The sequence below is a fragment of the Tachyglossus aculeatus genome, chromosome 3 (assembly GCF_015852505.1).
Source record: "Tachyglossus aculeatus isolate mTacAcu1 chromosome 3, mTacAcu1.pri, whole genome shotgun sequence".
NCBI lineage: Eukaryota > Metazoa > Chordata > Mammalia > Monotremata > Tachyglossidae > Tachyglossus > Tachyglossus aculeatus.
Window position 1 is genome coordinate 59188950 of NC_052068.1, and position 23648 is coordinate 59212597.

The 23648-nt window shown below is 46.7% G+C and overlaps 1 non-coding gene across 1 annotated transcript; it reads left to right on the top strand.

The window, feature by feature from the left end:
- Nucleotides 1–13806: 13806 nt before the first annotated feature.
- Nucleotides 13807–13944, top strand: LOC119926011. Its single transcript, XR_005449930.1, has one exon. It is a non-coding gene; the product is annotated as a small nucleolar RNA SNORA7 (small nucleolar RNA).
- Nucleotides 13945–23648: the final 9704 nt, after the last annotated feature.

Below are 23648 nucleotides of genomic sequence, written 5' to 3' on the forward strand. Positions count from 1 at the left end.
TTTAGTGAGCACTTTCTGTGTGCAGAGCACTGTTCTAAGCACTTGGGAGAATACAATTCAATCCTAAACAAGGCACATTCCCTGCCCACAAAGAGCTTACCATCTAGAGGAGTGGAGATACACATCAATATAAATAAGTAAATTACAGATATTTACATAAGTGCTGTGGGGCTGGGAGAGGGGAAGAGCAAAGAGAGCAAGTCAGGAAGATGCAGAAGAGAGGGGAGAAGAAGAAAGGGGAGCTTGATCTGGGAGGGCCTCTTGGAGGAGATGTCCCTTCAACAGCGTGGCTCAGTGGAAAGAGCGCGGGCTTGGGAGTCAGAGTTCATGGGTTCTAATCCCGGCTCCACCACTTATCGGCTGTGTGACTTAGGGCAAGTCACTTAACTTCTCTGTGCCTCAGTTCCCTCATCTGGAAAATGGGGATGAAGACTGTGAGCCCCATGTGGGGCAACCTGATTACCTTGTATCTCCTTCAGTGCTTAGGACAGTGCTTGGCACATAGTAAGCGCTTAATAAATACCAAAATTAAAATTATTATTATTTGAGGTGGGGGAGAACTAGGAAGCCCTTTGCTATTTAGTACTGCAGGACTGTTGACTTTAGATTTCTTTTAAGCCGCTCGCTGGCACAACAGAACTAGCTGAGCCAAGTCTGTGCCAAGGACTTGGCATTTGCATTTGTTTCTGATCCTCCCCACCAGCCAGGTCGTCATAGCACTAGTGATCCAAGCAATCCATTTATGCGGGTATTCACTGAACAATAACAGGGTGGCACCCTTCTCTGAAAAACCCATCACTCAGCACTGCTGATACTCCCCTGTCATTAACCATAAACTCCCTGCTAGTTTCCAGTTCTGCTTCTCATCGTCGATTGCCTCGAAAGAATAGAGGTGTTGGGGTAAAATCAAGGGCCAGTTTATTAATGCTAGGCAGGAGGAATTCAGTGTATTCTTTCCAGAACACTTTGTCTTCAGGGGGTAGATGGGTGTTTCCAAGAAGGAGATGTGCGTGCTTCCTTGGTTCTGAGCAGTGCCATCTTCTGTGTGCGTTTATGGCTCACGATAAGGAAAAGAAAGATTTCTGAAAGTGCTTTTCCTTTCTCTTCTCTGGAGCTGAGACTTTATTCTTTGAAGGGGGAGATTTTACCAACTACAGCATCAACACAAGGCTGTCACATGTGAGTAAGAAGGACACTTAAGCTACAGCTTGTTGTGGGCAGGGCCTAGTGAATAAAGCACTGGCCTGGGAATTAGAAGGACCTGGGTTCTAGTGCTGGCTCTGCCACTTGTCTGCTGTGTGACCTTGGGCAAATCACTTCACTTCTCTGTGCCCTCATCTGTAAAATGAGGATTAAGACTGTGAGTCGCATGTGGGACCTGGGCTGAATCCAACCTGATTACCTTGTATCTACCACAGTGCTTAGAGCAGTGCCTAGCACCTAGTAAGCACTTAACATATGCCACAAAAAAGTGTCAATCAACTGTCATATTGTACCCTGACAAGCGCTTAGTACAGTGCTCTGCACACAGTAAGTGCTCAATAAATGCCACTGAACAATTGATTTGATTGAGAAGACATCGGAAGCCGCATGGCTCAGTGGGTAGAACCCAGGCTTGAGAGTCAGAAGGTCATGGGTTTTTATCCCAGCTCCACCACCTGTGTTCTGTGTGGTCTTGGGCAAGTCGCTTCACTTCTCTGGGCCTCAGTTCCTTCATCTGTAAAATGGGGATCGAGACTGTGAGCCCCACGTGGGACTGAGACCGTGTCCAACCCAATTTGCTTGTATGCACTCCAGTGCCTGGCACACAGTAAGCGCTTAACGAATACCACAGGGGCTTTAAAATGTTTTTTCCACATTCATTCTCAGGTCCCGGCCTCCCCCGAACCCAAATCCACCCTCTGCCATCCCCAGGGTGTCTCGCTCCCTACCCCTCCCATCCTAACCCAGCCAAATCGGTCAGTTGCTGGAGGAGGGTGTGGTGGGGGTGGGCAGAGACTGCAGATGGGAAAGGTCTCCGCCTGGGCTGGAGAGAATAGCCGGGGAGGGGGAGCGAGGCATCTTTATCTGATGAGGGATGATGATGAGAAATCATAAAAGCAGGAAGCCCTTGAATCTAGATTCATTCATTTCTCTGAAATACTCTGTTCCATCTTGCCTGTTTTTATTTCCCCTGCCTATTCTCCTTTTGCATACTTTATCATACCCCCCTTAGGTCTTTGAGTCATATAAATAGGTAGGGATGGGAGATGCAAGTGTTCTGATAGTGAATAATAACACCTTGGAAATCATCTAATCTTCCTTCTCCCAAGAGTTCAAAGCAAATCCTCATTTTATCTCACATCATCCCAATTCAAACTCCAATCATCTCCAGATGATACTGCTTGTACTCTCACTAGGTAAGCTAGTTGTGGGCAGGGAAGGTGTCTCTTAACTCTGTTGAATTGTACTCTCCCAAGCTATTAGTGCATACAGTAAGTGCTTGATAAATACCATTGATTGATTGACTGATAGACAGCCAGTCTGGTGCTCTGAACCCACCCAGCAGTCACTCAATAAATGGTATGGGTTGATTGATTGATTAATTAATAATAATAATGGCATTTTTTGAGCACTTACTATGTGCAAAGCACTGTTCTAAGCTCTGGGGAGGTTACAAGGTGATCAGGTTTTCCCATGGGGTGCTCACTGACTTAATCCCCATTTTACGGATGAGGGAACTGAGGCCCAGAGAAGTGAAGTGACTTGCCCAAAGTCACACAGCTGACAAGTGGCGGAGCCAGGATTAGAACCCATGACTCTGACTCCAAAGCCCGGGCTCTTTCCAATGAGCCACGTTGCTTCTCTGTCTGCTCAGCCCTGGGATAGGGCCAGGGAAAGGTAACAGGTCCCCATTTTAAAAGACTGATGATCAAAAAGGTGGAATCGCCTTGTCTAAATCCTAGATCCCCTGAAAGAAGAGTGTAGAAGCAGCATGGCCTAGTGGATAGAGCACGGCCTGGGAGTCATAAGGTCCTGGGTTTCAATCCTGACTCTACCACTGTCTTCTACATGACCTTGGGCAAGTCACTTCACTTCTCTATGCCTCAGTTCCCTCATCTGTAAAATGGGAATTAAGACTGTGAGCCCCAGGTGGGACACAGACTGTGCCCAACCCACTTAGCTTGTATAATAATTAGTAATAATAATTATGATGGTATTTGTTAAGCACTTACTATGTGCCAAGCACTGTTCTAAGCACTGAAGTAGATACAAGATAATCAGGTTGTCCCATGTGGGGCTCACGGTCTTCACCCCCATTTTACAGTTGAGGGAAGTGAGGCACAGAGAAGTGAAATGACTTGCCCAAGGCTACACAGCAGAGAAGTGGTGGAGCCAGGATTAGAACCCACGACCTACTGACTCCCAAGCCCGGGCTCTTGCCACTAAACCACACTGCTTCTCTTGCTGGGGTATCCACCCCAGTACTTAGTTCATTACCTGGCATATAGTTAGTGCTTAATAAATCCCATAATTATTATTATTATTATTGTTATTAACAGTGTGAAGCCTTCTCCCTCCAAGACTCTCATGCATGGCTTCACTCCACTTCTGCTGAAGGTGTAAAAGAAAAAAGAAGCCTGTATACAGACTTCATCAGGGTGAAACTGATAATTTTGTTGAGCTGATGCTGAACAGTGAAGTATAGAAACCTGGAGAAATTTCTCACAATATATCCGAACTGAGCCCCAGTGACAGAGCGTATTTGAAGTCATCACAACGCTAATATACAGACTACAAGCGGAAACTGAGAGATGGGACGGAACTGAGAAACCAGAGAATTGATTTTTCTTATCGATCTGCCTTCTTCTCTGAATTCTGCACAAAAGCCCACTTTGAAAAAAATGCTCCCAAATCAAAGTCTTTCATAAAAGAATCTTGTCATTGGGAAGTTCTCGAGAAAAAGATAGACAGGAAAATAAACCAATTTTTGAAAAAAATGTTTTAGTCTGGAAAAAGTCCTGGTCTGTTCCTTGCTGAATCTTTTCCTGTAAATCTTTCCCTGCACTTACTTCCCTGCATTCTGTACATGTGAGTCTTTAATATTATCACTATTATTACGACAGTCCAAAACGAATGTCGAGTGTGCAAGTGTGCAAGTGAACAAGAGATCCTCTTTCAGAGAGCCACACACTCAGTGATGGAATCTCCAGCCAGAAGGATGACTCTATTCTAATAGGCAAAGCTCAAACAGTGGCCAAACTATGTCCAAATTAAGGCACGGGAAATAACCAGTACTGGAAAAGAGGCTGGATGGTTTTGTGTGCATGTGTGTGTGTGTGTGAGTGTGTGTGTTTGGGGGGAGAAGAGTAAGTGAGGACAAGGAGGGGAAAGAGGAAAGGAGAAGGAGAAGGAGGAGGAGAAGGGATGGATGAGAAGGAGGCATAGGAGGATAAAAAGGAGAGGAGAAGGGGAGGAGGTTGGAAGAAGAGGGGGAAGAGGAATGGAAGGAGAGGAGGAAAGTAAGGAGAAGAGGAGGAGGGGAAGGGCGAGAGAAAGGAGGAGGGGGAAGGGAGATGGAGGAGGAGAGAGGAAGGAAAAGGGAGAGGAGGAGGGAGAAGAGAAAGGGGAGGGTGAAGAGATGAGAAAGAGGGTGCAGAAGTGGGTGAGGAGGAAAAGGAGAAGGGGGAGGAGGAGGGAGAAGAGAAAAGTAAGGAAGAGGGGAGAAGAGGGAAGGGGATGAAGGAGGACAGAGAGGAGGGGGCGGAGGGATCTTCATTCCTGGAGTTTCCCATTGCAACAGCAGCAAGTCAATCACTTAGAAATACACACATAATTTAAGGCACAGTTCACAGAAGCAAATCATTCCCGTGACAGCCATTGCGCTAAATTTCTTCTTCTCAAAGAGCTAAAAGTCCTCCCCCACCACAGCAGGGTTCTGAAGCATATTTAAATCTGTCTAGTCGATTCCCCAGGGAAATCTCCAACCGCCAAACTTGGCTTCTACATTTACACAGTGACACGGGCACTGGCAGGCTTAAAGGGTTGAGGTAACAGACACAAAGAAGGAGCTTCAGAAATAACAGGGAGGGAGGTCAGAGTAGAACACCTGGTATTTGCAGAGTACTTTTCAATTTTTTATGGAGCCAGTCAACTACTGGATTGTGTTCTCGCAACATCTCTGGGAGGTAGGGAGAGGCTGATAGTTTTACTGCCATTTTACAGATAAGGTACCTGAGTTTAGAGAGGTAAGGTGACTCTTCCAAGGTCACCCAATAGAGGCAAAGCTGGGATGAGAAACGGGGTTCCTCACTCTTAGCCCCGAGCTCTTTCCACCAAACCGTACTGTGTCCCCTGTGCAATTAGAATTGTGGTATTTGTTATGTGCTTACTATTTGCAAGCTCTGTACTGAGCGCTGGAGAAGATGTAAGATAATCAGGACAGTTCCTGTCCCATAGGAGGTTCACAGTCTAAAGGAGAGGGAAAAATGGGTATTTCATCCCCGTTTCACGGATGAGGAAACTGAGCAGAGAGAAGTGAAATAATTATAATAATAATGATATTTGTTAAGCATTTACTATGTGCCAAGCACTGTTCTAAGCACTAGGGTAGATACAAGGTAATCAGGTTGTCTCATGTGAGGTTTACGGTCTTAATCCCCATTTTCCAGATGAGGTAACTGAGGCCCAGAGAAGTGAAGTGACTTGCCCAAAGTCACACAGCTGACAAGTGGCTGTCGGGATTAGAACTCACGATCTCTGACTACCAAGCCCTTGCTCTTTCCACTAAGCCATGCTGCTTCCAGTGTGGAAGTGAAGTGACTTGCCCGAGGTCCCACAGTAGGTATGTGGTGGACTCGGGATTAGACCTCAGTTCCCCTGACCCTCGGGCCCGTGTTCTTCCCACTAGGCAACACTAGAGTAACTTCATCACCTCAGTGCTCTCACTGAGTCCAAAGGAGTCCTAGCAATAGGGAGATTTAAAGAATCTTCCAAAAAGGTTAAATTGGTAGGGAAACATAAAAGTACATTGACACATGGGAAGGGAGTGTGGGCTAGTGGAAAGAGCTTGGGACTAGGTATGTTTTGTTTTGTTGTCTGTCTCCCCCTTCTAGATTGTGAGCCCGATGTTGGGTAGGGACCGTCGCTATATGTTGCCGACTTGTACTTCCCAAGCGCTTAGTACAGTGCTCTGCACACAGTAAGAGCTCAATAAATACGATTGAATGAATGAATGAATGAATCAGAAAACATGGGTTCAAGTCGCAGCTCTGCCACTAGCCAACTGCATGATTTTGGGTGAGTTTTTTAACCTCTCTGGGCTCCATTTTCCTTATCTGTAAAGTAGCTCTTTGAGTCCCGTCTGGGACACAGGCTTTGCTCCAAGTCATAACTTTCAAAGCCCTATTAAAATCCCTTCTCCTCCAAGAAGCCTTCACTGACTAAGCCCTCATTTCACTTACTCCCTTTCCCTTTTCTGTCACCCTTACAGTTGGATTTCTACTCTTAGTTCACCCCATTCTCAGCCCCATAGCACTTATATAAGAAAGCAGTATGGCACAGTAGGTAGAATATGGACCTGGGAATCAAAAGGTCATGGGTTCTAATCTTGGCTCTGCCACTTGTCTGCAGTGTGACCCTGGGCAAATTACTTCACTTCTCTGTGCCTCAGTCACCTCATCTGTAAAATGGGGATTGAGACTGTGAGCCCCATGTGGGACAGAGACTGTGTCCAACCCCATTTGCTTGTATCCACCGCAGTGTTTAGTACAGTGCCTGGCACATAGTAAGCACTTAACAAATATTTATATTAATACCTGTTTACTTGTTTTGATGTCTGTCTCCCTGCCTGCAGTCTGCCCCCAGTCTGTCTCCCAGACTGAGCCCCCTCCTTCCTCTTCCCCTCCTCCCCGTCCCCATCCCCCCGCCTTACCTCCTTCCCCTCCCCACAGCACCTGTATATATGTATATATGTTTGTACGTATTTATTACTCCATTTATTTATTTATTTATTTGTACATGTTTATTCTAATTATTTTATTTTGTTAATATGTTTTGTTTTGTTCTCTGTCTCCCCCTTCTAGGCTGAGCCTGCTGTTGGGTAGGGACCGTCTCTATATGTTTCCAACTTGGACTTCCCAAGTGCTTAGTACAGTGCTCTGCAAACAGTAAGCGCTCAATAAATACGATTGAATGAATGAATGCCCCCTGGACTTTAACCCTGATGTGGGCAGGGATTGTCTGTCTTTATCACTGTATCGTACTTTCCAAGTGCTTACTACAGTGCTCTGTCTACATGTTTTGTTTTGTTGTCCATCTCCCCATTCTAGATTGTGAGCCCATTGTTGGGTAGGAACCATCTCTATCTATTGCTGACTAGCACTTCCCCAAGCGCTTAGTACAGTGCTCTACACACAGTAAGCGCTCAATAAATATGATTGATGAATGAATTAATTACCATAATTATTATTATTATGTATATCTCTGTAATGTATTTATTTATATAGTCTGTCTCCCCCTCCAGACTGTAAGCTTGTGGCGGAAAGGGAGTGTCTACCAACTCTATTATATTGTACTCCCCCAAGCACTTAGTACAGAGCTCTCTGCACAGTAAGTGCTCAACGAAGACCATCGATTGGTTGATAACCTTGAATTTACCTCAATTCTTAGCACATAGTAAACGTTTAATAATAATGATGGCAATCATTAATCACTGACAGTGTGCCAAGCACTGAGTGCTGGAGCAGATACAAGGTAACCAAATGGTACTGCTCCACACAACCCAACAGAGCATCCATGGTAACAACTACCTTCCCTTCTGTCTCAGAGGGCCCCTCCTACCAGTATGCTTTGTGTGCATCCAGGTGGGGAGAAAAGCTGCTGTCGCCTGTTCTCTTTGCCCTCCCACATCCCTCACCACATTCAAAACCTCCTCAAAATCCATCTCCTGCAAGAAGACCTCCCAGACTGCTCCTCGCCTCCCTGATCATTCAATCGTACTTATTGAGCACTTACTAATAATAATAATTGTGGTATTTGTCTATGCGCTTATTATGTGCCAAACACTGTTCTAAGTGCTGGGGCAGAATCAAGATAGTCAGGTCCAACACAGTCCCTGTCCCTCTTGGGGCTCGGAATCCCCATTTTACAGACGAGGTAACTGAGGTACAAGGAAGTTTAGTGACGTGCCCACAGTCACACAGCAGACAAGTGATGAAGCTGGGTTTAGAACCCCCAGGACCACGCTCTTTCCATTCAGAGCATTGTATTAAGCACATGGGAAAGTACAATATAATCAATCAGTCAATCAATTGGCGGTATTTATTGAGCACTTACAAAGCACTGTACTCAGCACTTGGGAGAGAACAACAGAACAGAGTTGCTAGACACGTTCCCTGCCCACAAGAAGCTTCCCGTCCAGATCAGGTTATCCCTTAAGCCACTTTAGACCTTTAGGCAAATCCTTTTAGGTTTTCCATTTATTCGTAGTCTGCTTTCTTGGAGTAAGCGCTCAGTAAATACTATGGATTGATTGACTTTGTTATTAGCAGGTTATGTGTGTTTTCCCTTTTGTTCCCACTGTAGGAAGGCAATCTGTGTTGGCCTGCCTTCCCCAATTAATTGGTATTTCCTAGATATCGGATGCTACAAATTCTACTTTCTGTACTCCCCAGCCCCTAGCATATAGTGCAATGCTCTGCCGATGGCACTCAGTATGGTGCTCAGCACACAGTAAGCCCTCAGTATAGTATCCATTCCTCTCCATCCAAACTGCTACCACATTAATACAACGACTCATCCTCTCCCGCCTGGATTACTGCATCAGCCTCCTTGCTGATCTCCCAGCCTCCTGTCTCTCCCCAATCTAGTCCATACTTCACTCGGCTGCCCAGATCATTTTTCTACAGAAACATTCAGAACACAGCACTCGGCTCCTCAGGAAACCCCAGTGGTTGTCCATCCACCTCCAGATCAAACAAAAACTCCTCACCATTGGTTTAAAAGCCCTCTATCACCTCACCCCCCCTCCACCTCACCTTGCTTCTCTCCTTCTACAACCCAGCCTGCACATTTCACTCCTCTAGAGTCAACCTTCTCTTCACTGTGCCTCAATCTCACCCATCTTGCCGCTGCCCATGTCCTGCCTCTGGTCTGGAATGCCCTCCCTCCTCAAATCCGACAGACAATTACTCTCTCCCCACTTTAAAGCCCTACTGAAGGCACATCTCTTCCAAGAAGCCTTCCCAGACTAATCCCCACCCTTCCTCATCTCCTACTCCCTTTTACAACTCCCTGACTTTCTTCCTTTGCTCTTTCCTTCCCCTTCCCTTTCCTCCTCCCCCTTCCCTTTCCTTCCCTTCCTTTGAAGCCCACATTATTCGCCTCTACCACCCCCTCCAGATTCTTGTAGCCGTCATCTACCGCCCTCCGGGCCCCACTTCCAACTTCTTTAATGACTTTGACCCCTTCCTCACATTCCTTCTCTCCTTCTCCATGCCCACTCTGATCCTCGGAGACTTCAATATCCACATGGATATCCCTAACGACTCCTCTGCCGCCCGCCTTCTATCTCTCCTTGACGCTGCCAACCTCTTCCTCCACCCCACCTCACCCACTCACCAACTTGGTCATACCCTCGACCTCATCATCTCCTACCGCTGCACTGTGTCCACCCTCACCAACTCTGTGATCCCTCTCTCTGATCATAATCTTCTCACCTGCCTCCTCACTCACACTCCTTTCCCCTGTAAATCAGTTTTACTCCCTCACAGAGATCTCCGCTCTCTGGACCCCACCCATCTTTCGGAGCGCCTCACACCCCACCTCGCCGCCCTCTCCTCTCTACCCAGTCTTGATGATCAGATTACTGCTCTCAACTCTACCCTTTCTACTCAGCTAGACTCGCTCGCTCCCCTTTCCCTTCGCCGCTCTCGCACCACTAACCCACAGCCCTGGATCACTGCCACTGTCCGCCTCCTTCGCTCTTATGCTCGAGCTGCTGAACGCTGCTGGCGAAAGTCTAAACACCATGCCAACCTCGTTCACTTCAAGTTTATCCTTTCCTGCCTTAACTCAGCCCTCTCTTCTGCCAGACAAAACTATTTCTCCTCCCTTATTGACACCCATGCCCATCACCCCCGCCAGCTCTTCCGTACATTCAACTCCCTTCTCAGGCCCCCGGTTCCTCCCCCTCCTCCTTCCCTCACCCCCAACGATCTGGCCTCCTACTTCATTAACAAAATTAAATCCATCAGGTCCGACCTCCCCAAAGTCTCTTCCCCCCTTTCTCCAACCCCCCGGCTCTCAACACTCTCTGCTACTCTCCCATCCTTCCCAGCAGTATCCTCAGAGGAACTCTCCTCCCTCCTCTCAAGTGCTACTCCGGCCACCTGTGCTTCTGACCCCATTCCCTCTCATCTTATGAAATCTCTCGCTCCATCCCTTCTCCCCTCCTTAACTTCCATCTTCAACCGCTCACTCTCCACTGGTTCCTTCCCCTCTGCCTTCAAACATGCCCATGTCTCTCCCATCCTAAAAAAAACCCTCTCTTGACCCCACCTCACCTTCTAGTTATCGTCCCATATCCCTCCTACCATTCCTTTCCAAACTCCTTGAACGAGTTGTCTACACGCGCTGCCTAGAATTCCTCAACAACAACTCTCTCCTCGACCCCCTCCAGTCTGGCTTCCGTCCCCTTCATTCCACGGAAACTGCGCTCTCAAAGGTCACCAATGACCTCCTGCTTGCCAAATCCAACGGCTCATACTCTGTCCTAATCCTCCTCGACCTCTCAGCTGCCTTTGACACTGTGGACCACCCCCTTCTCCTCAACACGTTATCTGACCTTGGCTTCACTGACTCCGTCCTCTCCCGGTTCTCCTCTTATCTCTCCGGTCGTTCTTTCTCAGTCTCTTTTGCAGGCTCCTCCTCCCCCTCCCATCCTCTTACTGTGGAGGTTCCCCAAGGTTCAGTGCTTGGTCCCCTTCTGTTCTCAATCTACACTCACTCCCTTGGTGACCTCATTCGCTCCCACGGCTTCAACTATCATCTCTACGCTGATGACACCCAGATCTACATCTCTGCCCCTGCTCTCTCCCCCCTCCCTCCAGGCTCGCATCTCCTCCTGCCTTCAGGACATCTCCATCTGGATGTCCGCCCGCCACCTAAAGCTCAACATGTCGAAGACTGAGCTCCTTGTCTTCCCTCCCAAACCTTGTCCTCTCCCTAACTTTCCCATCTCTGTTGACGGCACTACCATCCTTCCCGTCTCACAAGCCCGCAACCTCGGTGTCATCCTCGACTCCGCTCTCTCATTCACCCCTCACATCCAAGCCGTCACCAAAACCTGCCGGTCTCAGCTCCGCAACATTGCCAAGATCCGCCCTTTCCTCTCCATCCAAACTGCTACCCTGCTCATTCAAGCTCTCATCCTATCCCGTCTGGACTACTGCACTAGCCTTCTCTCTGATCTCCCATCCTCGTGTCTCTCTCCACTTCAATCCATACTTCATGCTGCTGCCCGGATTATCTTTGTCCAGAAACGCTCTGGACATATTACTCCCCTCCTCAAAAACCTCCAATGGCTACCGATCAATCTGCGCATCAAGCAGAAACTCCTCACCCTGGGCTTCAAGGCTCTCCATCACCTCGCCCCCTCCTACCTCACCTCCCTTCTCTCCTTCTACTGCCCAGCCCGCACCCTCCGCTCCTCCACCACTAATCTCCTCACTGTACCTCGCTCTCGCCTGTCCCGCCATCGACCCCCGGCCCACGTCATCCCCCGGGCCTGGAATGCCCTCCCTCTGCCCATCCGCCAAGCTAGCTCTCTTCCTCCCTTCAAGGCCCTGCTGAGAGCTCACCTCCTCCAGGAGGCCTTCCCAGACTGAGCCCCTTCTTTCCTCTCCCCTCGTCCCCCTCTCCATCCCCCCGTCTTACCTCCTTCCCTTCCCCACAGCACCTGTATATATGTATATATGGTTGTACATATTTATTACTCTATTTATTTATTTATTTATTTATTTTACTTGTACATTTCTATCCTACTTATTTTATTTTGTTGGTATGTTTGGTTCTGTTCTCTGTCTCCCCCTTTTAGACTGTGAGCCCACTGTTGGGTAGGGACTGTCTCTATGTGATGCCAATTTGTACTTCCCAAGCGCTTAGTACAGTGCTCTGCACATAGTAAGCGCTCAATAAATACGATTGATTGATTGATTGATTGATTGATTTCCCCCTCCCAGCCCCACAGCACTTATGTACATATCTGGAATTTATTTACTTATATTGACATCTGTCTCCCTCCTTCTAGACTGTAAGCTCATTGTGGGCGGGGAATGTGTCTGTTTATTGTTGTATTGTACTATCCCAAGTGCTTAATACAGTGCTCTGCACACAATAAGTGCTCAATAAATATGATTAAATGAATGAATGAAGTGTCCTCCTTGCAGTAGATGCTCAGTACAATTCTCTATATATACTAACCATTTGGGAGAGTGTTCTGCACCCAGTAAGCACTCAGCACAGTGCTATGCACATAGCTTTGCATCTAGGACATGTCCAATACAGGGCTCTGCGCACTGGAAAAATCCTATATAGAACTCTGCATCTATTAGACATTCAGTTCATTCTGAGAGTGATGAGGTAGAGGCTGACAGTCGGGTTGATGATGATGATTCATTCATTCATTCAATCGTATTTATTGAGCGCTTACTGTGTGCAGAGCACTGTACTAAGTACTTGGGAGGTACAAATCGGCAACACATAGAGACGGTCCCTACCCAACAACAGGCTCACAGTCTAGAAGGAGGAGACAGACAACAAAACAAAACAAGTAGATAGATGATGATGGTGGTGATCTCCCTGTATCTTGTGTCTTTCAAAAAACAAACTGTCACAAGGATGATACAGCCCTGTCTTAAAGAAAATTTAGAAAATGCAACTGTGAACTGTTCAAAGGCTGCCCTGCACAGGCAGGTGAGAGGAGACTGGTTTTGAAATATGGGATGTTCAACTGCCATTGACATGAAAAGAATGAAAAAACCCTCTGTCTGTCTGGAGTACGGGGACAGATGGAAGGTGCCAAATGCAAAGCCGCTGCTCACCTCTGGAGTTAGAGTACACTCATTTCTTTTAAAATAAAGTGTATAAAAGTCCATGTGTTGTAAGCTGCCCACAGCAAGCTTACAGCCCAGAGAACAGTAAGTTCATGTTTCAGGCCTGTCAGCAGGGACAGGAAGAGAGCCTTGGAACTTCCTCTCTATTCCTGAACGCTCGGGTTTGAAATGGTCAATCAGTCAATCAGTGGTGTTTGTTGAGCACTTACTATGAGAGGAGCACTGTACTAAGCACTCAGGAGAATATGCTACAATAGAGCTGGTAGAGTCGTGCAGGCATTATAGACATGTCCAAGAGTGCCCAGTGACTAAGGGACAGCTGGAGCACTAGGTTTGAGGGTGAAGGCCCCAAGACCATCAGTGAGGTCCGGGTGGGCAGCATCACAATGAGTCAAGAGGAATGGAATCTCTCACCAGGGTCAAATCTCACACGAGTCTGTCTGAAGTTTGACCCCTTCCAGGCCTGAAGACCTTTGAGGGAAACCACTGTCCTGGGGAAAATCCTTTATTCACCTCCCCCCAATTTATCTGGAGATACCATCTGGCCTAAACTGGATTCCATCTTTGAGTTGTCAAAATGCACAGATGAGCCTGGGCTTCTTATTTTTTTTAAAAAATGGTATTTGTCAAGCATTTACTCTATGGCAGGCACCGTACTAAGCATGAGGTAAATTCAAACTAATAAGTTTTTTTTTTTTTATGGTATTTGTCCCCCCTCTCAGGGTCACACCTGGAGAGTTTCCAATACTCTACCAGTCTCGGCTACGGGAGGGAGAGTCAAGGAGAGGCATACCCGTTCCATTCCTAGCTTGGGCAGTGGCTAGCGAGTGGAAGACAATCTGCTACAAGTCAAAACTCACCTGTGCTGGGCAGCAACGACATGGGAGAGAGTCGAGGGCGGAGACTCGAGTTTACTATATCTGCTACAAGTCAAAACTCACCTGTGCTGGGCAGCAACGACATGGGAGAGAGTCGAGGGTGGAGACTCGAGTTTACTGCGCAGAAGGAGGCAATGGTAAACCACTTCTGTAGTTTTACCAAAAAAACCCTATGGATATACTCCTAGAACATTTGCAGATGGAGATGGGGGCGTTCTGGGAGAGATGTGTCCGTGGTGTTCACTAGGGGTCAGAAACGACTTGACAGCATAAGACAAGACTAGATGGTATTTGTTAAGTACTTACTATATGCCAGGCATTGTACTAAGCACTGGAGGAGAGATGAGAGAACCAGGTTTGCAGTTTTTTTATGGTTTTTGTTAAGCACTCACTATGCATCAGGCACTGTACTAAGTGCTGGGGTAGATACAAGGTAATCAGGTTTGGTTTTTTATCAATCAATCAATCATATTTATTGAGCGCTTACTGTGTGCAGAGCACTGTACTAAGCACTTGGGAAGTACAAGTTGGCAACATATAGAGACAGTCCCTACCCAACAGTGGGCTCACAGTCTAAAAGGGGGAGACAGAGAACAAAACCAAACATACTAACAAAATAAAATAAATAGAATAGATATGTACAAGTAAAATAAATAAATAAATAGAGTAATAAATATGTAAAAACATATATACATAATATAACATGATATTGTTAAGTACTTACTACTTACTAGGTGCTACTATCCTAACCACTGGGGTAGACCCAAGCTAATCAGGTTGGATACAATCCATGTTCCTCATGGGACTCACAGTCTTCATCCCCATTTCACAGATGAGGTCAATGAGAAGCTAAGAGAAGAAGTTAAGAGAACAGAGAAGTTAATAGAGGAGTTAAGTGACTTGTCCAAGGTCACAGAGCAGACAAGTGGCAGAGAAGGCATTAGAAATCAGGTCCTTCTGACTCACAGGCCTGTGCTCTATCCATTGGCTATGCTGCTTCTGTAGGCCTCTTGGCTAGTAAGTCCAGTCAGAACCAAGCCATACTGACTCTCCTTCCACTGGACTCTCCAGGGTCAAAGAAGGTCCTGAAGACATCTTGTGCAGATGAATTAAGGAGCTGAGTGACTCTGTCATTATTTACCGAAGCAAATTCAGATGAGGCTTCTGGTTGCATGTGCTCTTTCTGATCTGGTGACAGAAATAGAATTGAAACAATGCCCTGGCCAGACACCAGACTCGGCTGCAAGACCCCTGGCTGCCAGATGATGCTGTTTCCATAGTCTATGTTTGGAAGAGGGGAGAGAGAAGCACAAATGGCTAAGTAAAGATGTTCAACAACATCTTGATTTCCCCAGGGTGCTCCTTAGTGATGGAGAGAGAGAGAGAGAAAGAGAGAGAGAAAGAGAGAATTAATTCATTCAATCGTATTTATTGAGCATTTACTGTGTGCAGAGCACTATACTAAGCACTTGGAAAGTACAAATCAACAATCAATAGAGACAATCCCTGCTCATAATGGGATCACGGTTTAGAACGGGAAGACAGACATCAAAACAAGTAAACAGGCATCAATAACATCGATATAAATAAGAAGAATTATAAATATGTACATATATACACAAGTGTTGAGGGGTGGGGGAGGTAGAGCAAAGGGAATGAGATGGGGCAACAGGAAGGGGAGGGGGAACAGAGGAAAAGGGGGGCTTAGTCTGGGAAGGCTTCCTGGAGGAGGTGAGACTTCAGTAGGGCTTTGAAGGGGGGAAGTGTGATCATTTGGCAGATTTGAGGACGGAGTACATTCCAGGCCAGAGGTAGGACATGGGCCAAGGGTCGACGGCGGGACAGACAAGAACGAGACACAGTGAGAATGTAAGTAAGTACCAGAGGATCAGAGCGTGCAGGCTTGGCTGCAGAAGGAGACAAGGGAGGTGAGGTAGGAGGGGGGAAGGTGACGGAGAGTTTTGAAGCCAATAGTGAGGAGTTTTTGCTTGATACGGAGGTTGATTAGCAACCACTGGAGATTTTTGAGGAGGGGCTGGCATGTGCAGGGCATTTCTGTAGAAAGATAATCTGGGCAGCAGAGTGAAGTATAGACTGAAGTGGGGAGAGACTGGAGGTTTGGAGATGAGAAAGAAGGCTGATGCAGTATTCCAGTTGGGATATGACAAGAGATTGTACTAACTTGGTAGCAGTTGCATGGAGAGGAAAGGGTGGATCTTGGCGATGTTGTGAAGGTGAGACTGGCAGGTTTTGCTGATGGACTGGATATGTGGGGTGAATGAGAGAGCGGAGTCAAGGATGACACCAAGGTTGCGGGCTTGTGGGACGGGAAGGATGGTAGTGCCGTCCATGGTGATGGGAAAGTCAGGCAGAGGACAGGGTTTGGGACAGAAGATAAGGAGCTCAGTCTTGGACATACTGAGTTGTGGGAGTTGTGAAGAGAGTTGTGAAGATGTCCTGAAGGCAGGAGGAGATGCGAGCCTGGAGGGAGGGAGAACAGGGGAGGAGATGTAGATTTGGGTGTCATCCATGTAGAGACGACACATGAAGCCATGGGAGCGAATGAGTTGACCAAGGGAGTGAGTGTAGATGGAGAACGGAAGGGGACCAAGAACTGACCCTTGAGCAATCCTTACAGTAAGGGGATGGGAGCCGGGGGAAGAGCCCGCGAAGGAGACTGAGAATGAACAGCCAGAGAGATAAGAGGAGAACCAGAAGAGGATGGAGCCAGTGAAGACAAGGTTGGATAACATGTTGAGGAGAAGGGGATGGTCGACAGTGTCAAAGGCACACTGTAAGGATGGTGTAGTGGATAGAACATGGGCCTGGGGGTCAGAAGATCACGGGTTCTAATCCCAAGTCCACCACTTGTCTGCTGTGTGACTTTCGGCAAGCCACTTCACTTCTCTGGGCCTCAGTTACCTCATCTGGAAAATGGTGATTGAGACTGTGAGCCCCACGTGGGACAGGGACTCTGTCCAACCCGATTTGCTTGTATCCACTCCAGCACTTAATACAGTGCCTGGCAAGTAGTAAGCACTTAACAAGTACCATGATTATTATTAGTATTCTTAAGCTTGTTATGGGCAGGGAACATTCCTGCTAATTCTGTTGCATTGAACTCTCCCAAGAGCTTAGTACAGCGCTCTAAATATAGTGAGCTCATTGTGGGCAGGAAATATGTCTGTTTGCTTTTGTATTGTACTCTTGCAAGTGCTTAGTACAGTGCTTTGCACACAGTAAGTGCTCAATAAATATGACTGAATGAATGAATGAGTAACCACTCAATACCATCACTTGATTGCTTTTTTATGGTATTTGTTAAGCGCTTACTATGTACCAGACTGTTGGCTTATTGTGGGCAGGGAATGTCACTGTTTACTGTGTTATATCTTCCCTCCCAAACCCTGCCCTCTCCCTGACTTTCCCATCACTGTTGACGGCACTACCATCCTTCCCGTCTCACAAGCCCGCAAACTTGGTGTCATCCTCGACTCCACTCTCTCGTTCACCGCTCACATCCAATCCGTCACCAAAACCTGCCAGTCTCACCTCCGCAACATCACCAAGATCTGCCCTTTCCTCTCCATCCAAACTGCTACCCTGCTCGTTCAATCTCTCATCCTATCCTGACCGGTTTACTGCATCAGCCTCCTCTCTGATCTCCCATCATCCTGTCTCTCCCCACTTCAATCTATACTTCACGCTGCTGCCTGGATCGTCTTTGTGCAGAAACGCTCTGGGCATGTTACTCCCCTCCTCAAAAATCTCCAGTGGCTACAAATCAACCTACACATCAGGCAAAAACTCCTCACTCTCGGCTTCAAGGCTGTCCATCACCTCACCCCCTCCTACCTCACCTCCCTTCTTTCCCTCTACAGCCCAGCCCACACCCTCCACTCCTCTGCCATGAACCTCCACACTGTCCCTCGTTCTCGCCTGTCCCGCCATCGACCCCCGGCCCACATCCTCCCCCTAGCCTGGAATGCCCTCCCTCTGCACATCTGCCAAGCTAGCTCTCTTCCTCCCTTCAAAGCCATACTGAGAGCTCACCTCCTCCAGGAAGCCTTCCCAGACTGAGCCCCCTCCTTCCTCTCCCCTTCCTCCCCCTCCCCATCCCCCCGTCTTACCTCCTTCTCCTCCCCACAGCACCTGTATATATGTATATATGTTTGTACATATTTATTACTCTATTTATTTATTTATTTTACTTGTACATATTTATTCTATTTATTTTATTTTGTTAATATGTTTTGTTTTGTTCTCTGTCTCCCCCTTCTAGACTGTGAGCCTGCTGTTGGGTAGGGACTCTCTCTATATGTTGCTAACTTGTACTTCCCAAGCGCTTAGTACAGTGCTCTGCACACAGTAAGCACTCAATAAATACAATTGAAAGAATGAATGAATATTGTACTTTCCCAAGCATTTAGTACAGTGCTCTGCACACAGTAATCCAATGAATGAATATCAGGCACTGTACTAAGTGCTGGGGTAGATACAAGGTTATTGGGTTGGACACAGTCCCTGTCCCACATAGGGTTCACAGTCTCAATCCCCATTTTCCAGATGAGGTAACTGAGGGGCAGAGAAGTGAAGTGACTTGCCCAGGGTTTACAAAGCAGACAAGCGGTGGAGACAGAACTAGAATCAAGGTCCTTCTGACTCCCAAGTCCATGGTTGTGTGTGTGTGATAAACGACTGGCTGATCCGTTTGTGCTGAAATGTCTGAACCTGCCTCCACCAGCCTTCTCAACCTTTGGCCTCTGTTACAGGCGTTTATCTTAAGGAAACATGAATGCTAGATTAATCAGAGGACTAATAATAACGTCCAACTTCAGGAAGGCTCAGTTGGGAGACGGAGTGGCTTGTGCATTCAACTTTTCACTGAGCTACCTAGAGCATACAGTTGTCAACACCAGTGTCATCTGCCTATAGAATGGAATAGCATTTGTGGTATTTAAGTGCTCACTACATACCAAGCACTGTGCTACATGCTGAAGCAAAACCAGGTCATCAGGTCAGACCCAGTCCCTGCCCCACTCCAGCCTCACAGACTAGGGGAGAGAGAAAATGGGTATTAAATCCCCCATTTTACACACGAGGAAACCGGGGCCCAAAGAAAGTGAGTGACGGGCCCGTTGTCCCGCAGCAGGCAAGTGGCGGAGCCGGAATTAGAACCCAAGTCCTCTGACTGGGGTCCTGTGCACTTTCCACTAGAACATCCTGTTTCTCTGGGAGACCAAAAGTTCAGGGATTTTGGCATGGGGTTCAAGTTTGTAGAGTTTCGCTTGGTTGTATAGTGAGGGCTTTCCTTAGGGGAAGGTCAAGGCCGGGAATAGTCCCAAGGTTCTTCAAACTCCAGCCCTCCCACTAGATAGGATGCCAGACATTTATTCACTCAATCGTATGTATTAAGCGCTTACTGTGTGCAAAGCACTGTACTAAGAGCTTGGGAGAGTACAATAGAACAACAAACAAACACATTTCCTGCCGACAACAAGCTCACAGTCTAGAGGGGGAGACAGACATTAATGTAAATAAATAAACAGATAAATAAATGAATTACAGCTCTATACATATGGGCTGTGGGGATGGGAGGGAGGATGAATGAAGGAACAAGTAAGAGTGGAGCAGAAGGGAATGGGAGAAGGGCTTAGTGGGAGAAGGGCAGAGGAGGGCTTAGTCAGGGAAGGCTTCTTGGAGGAGATGTGTCCTCAATAAGGCTTTGTAGTCAGGGAGAACAATTATCTGTTTGATATGAGGAGGGAGGGCGTTCCAGGCCAGAAGTAGGATGTGGGATGTGTTAAGGCTCTGCTGAGAGCTCACCTCCTCCAGGAGGCCTTCCCAGACTGAGCCCCTTCCTTCCTCTCCCCCTCGTCCCCCTCTCCATCCCCCCATCTTACCTCCTTCCCTTCCCCACAGCACCTGTATATATGTATATATGGTTGTACATATTTATTACTCTATTTATTTATTTATTCATTTTATTTGTACATATCTATTCTATTTATTTTATTTTGTTTGTTTGGTTTTGGTCTCTGTCTCCCCCTTCTAGACTGTGAGCCCACTGTTGGGTAGGGACTGTCTCTATATGTTGCCAATTTGTACTTCCCAAGTGCTTAGTACAGTGCTCTGCACATAGTAAGTGCTCAATAAATACGATTGATTGATTGATTGATTGATGTGGGAGAGAAATCGGCAGACATCTCTGGACTGGAAGGTCTTTGTGGGCAGGGAACACGTTTACCAACTCTGCTATATTGTAGTCTCCCAAGCGCTTAATACAGTGCTCTGCACAGTTAGCGCTCAATCAATATCATTGATGATGACCACAACCCTGCAGCATGACCTAGTGGAGAAAGCATGGGCCTGGGAGTGAGAAGGACCTGGGTTCTAATCCTGGCTCCACCAACTTGGGCAAGTGACTTTACTTCTCTGTGCCTCAGTGACCTCACACTGTAGATGCTTGAGACTGTGAGCCCCATGTGGGCCGGGGACTGTGTCCAAGGTAATTGGGATGGACACGGTCCCTGTCCCTCATAGGGCTCACCTCCTCAATCCGAATTTGATAGATGAGGTCACTGAGGCCCAGAAAAGGGAAATGACTTGTCCAAGGTCACACAGCAGACAAGCAGCAGAGCTGAGATTAGAACTCAGGTCCTTCTGATTCCCAGGCCCATGCTCTGCTCTATACAATAAGCCACAGCTGATGTTTCCCATTGTCTGGTGCTCGGAATGAGCTGAAGTCAACTGCGCTTCATGAATTCAGTATCACGTTCCCGATAGCTGCAGACTGTCAGCAGGGATTGTGTCTGCCACCTCTGCCAACCACATGGTAAGTGCTCAATAAATACCATTGATTGATTGATTGATTGATTTTTCAATGAGAGGGACTTGGGAGAGGGATAGGCTGAGTGAGGAATCTAGACCAAGAGGAAAAACAGTCAGAACAGGATGGTGTGCATCTGGGAAGACACAAGGGGAGGAGGGAATGGGGAGGGAATTCAATTCCCGGCCGCAATTGGACATAATGTTAAATAGGGTTTCCAGATCCTGGGCTTCAGCAGAAATTAATGCATGACATATCTCCGAATTTACTACACTGTGGGCCATCCAACTTGGGCGTCCACCTGCACGGTGTACTACACAGTGCTTGGCACCGAATAAGCCCCCAGAACAGTGCTCTGCACTTAGTAGGTGCCTAATAATTATTAGACATTTGAGATTTAGCCAAGATCTTGCTAAAGGTCTCAAGGGCTGGGAAAAACATCAGGCCTTTGTGTCTAATAGAGCCAAATGAATTCACGAGCCATCTCTTCAGCTAAGCTGGATAAATTGGAAATTGCCAAAATGAGTCAATGCATATTGAATTAGCTGTGTTGCTCCTAAATGCAGCTTCCATTGAATAATTGTACATTAGTGGATGTCCTTGTTAACAAGTGTTAGGTTATTTGGAAAGTCAAAATCCAAGCCAATGAATAGCCTGGAATTTGAAGGCTGGGGCCAATCGATCGATCGATCAATTAGTCAAATATAAATCTAGATTTCCAGTCGTGTGATTTTCCTAATTATAGTTCATGTTCATTCATTCATTCATTCAGTAGTCTTTCTTGAGCACCTACTATACTGGCTACTAATGCAATAATAATAAAACACTCAGGGATGAGTTGTTACCTAATGGAGGAGACGGGAAGACTCAAATTGCAAAAATGCAATAAGCAAAAGGGAAAACCTAGGTATAACAGTACAATTTCTAAATCGGTATTTACATACATGCTAAGGGTAGCTTTATACATCATTCATATATAATAATAATAATAATGGCATTTATTAAGCGCTTACTATGTACAAAGCACTGTTCTAAGCGCTGGGGAGGTTACAAGGAGATCAGGTTGTCCCACAGGGGGCTCACAGTCTTAATTCCCAATTTACAGATGAGGGAACTGAGGCACAGAGAAATTAAATGACTTGTCCAAAGTCACACAGCTGACAATTGGCAGAGCAGGGATTGGAACCCATGACCCCTGACTCCAAAGCCCGTGCTCTTTCCACTGAACCATGCTGCTTCTCTATATGTGCATGTATGTACACACATAATAATAATTGTGGTTTTTGTTAAGGGCTTATTATGTGCCAATCATTGTACTAAGCACTGGGGTAGATACGAGCAAATCGGATTGGACACATTCCCTGTCCCACATGGGGCTCACAGTCTGAATCCCCATTTTACAGATAAGGTAACTGAGTCCCAGAGAAGTGCTCAAGGTAACAGCAGTCAAGTGGTGTAGCTGGGATTAGAACACAAGTCCATGCGTATATAGATTTGCACAGGGAGGGGATAGAAATCAATCAATATATATGTGTTAGAGGTGGCAGAGCACAGAGAAATGTTCCGAATGGTGCTTTAAGGGCAGGATCTGGGCAGCGGAGCGTAGGGTAGCTTGAAATGGGGGAGGAGATGCTGAAGAGCAGTGTGGAGGCTTAATACAGCAGTGACATCAAGACACGATGAAAACTTGAACCAGGGTGCTGACCCTAGGATGAAGAGAGGAGTCAGAGAAGCTGCGTGGCCTAGTGGTTAGAGCGTGGGCCTGGGAGATGGAGGATTTGGGTCCTAATCCTGTCCCCGTCACTTGTCTGCTGGGTGACCCTGGAAAATTCACTTCCCTTCTCCTGGCCTCAGTATCCTCATCTGTAAAATGGGGATTAAAACTGAGAGCTCCATGTGGGACATACACTGATTATCTTGTATCTACCCCCGTGCTTTAATACAGTGCCTGGCACACAATAAGCACTTAACAATAATAATAATAATAATGGCATTTGTTAAGCACTTATTATGTGTAAGGCTGGGGAGCACACAAGTGATCAGGTTGTCCCACGTGGGGCTCACAGTCTTCATCCCCATTTTACAGATGAGGTAACTGAGGCACAGAAAAGTTAAGTGACTTGCCCAAAGTCACACAGCTGACAAGTGGCAGAGCCAGGATTAGAACCTATGACCTCTGACTCCCAAGCCTGGGCTCTTTCCACTGAGCCACACTGCTTCCCTGCCATAACAAAAGAAGATCAGCTGAGATGGGAAAATAAGAATGAGGAGTCCGCTTAGGAGAGGAGATAGGAGTTCGGATTTAGCCATGCTGTGTTCTATCAGTCAGTCAGTCATATTTATTGAGCACTTACTGTGTGCAGAGCACTGTACTGAGTACTTGGGAGAGTACAATACAACAAAAAACAGACACATTCGCTGCCCACAGCGAGTTTACTACAGTCTAGAGGGGTTACAGTTTACAGTCTATACCATTATAATTCTCAGTGCTTTGAACAGTGCATAGCACATAGTAAGCGCTTAACAAATACCACCATTATTATAGAGGGGGAGATGGTAGAGTTGGTGCTGGTTTCATTGGCACATTTATTCATTCATTCATTCAATCATATTTATTGAGCACTTACTGTGTGCAGAGCACTGTACTAAGCGCTTGGGAAGTACAAGTTGGCAACATATAGAGACGGTCCCTACCCAACAACGGGCTCACAGTCTAGAAGGGGGAGACAGACAACAAAACAAAACCTGTGGACAGGTGTCATCAGAATCAATAGAAATAAAGCTAGTTGCACATCATTAACAAAATAAATAGAACAGTAAATATGTACAAGTAAAATAAATTTAGAA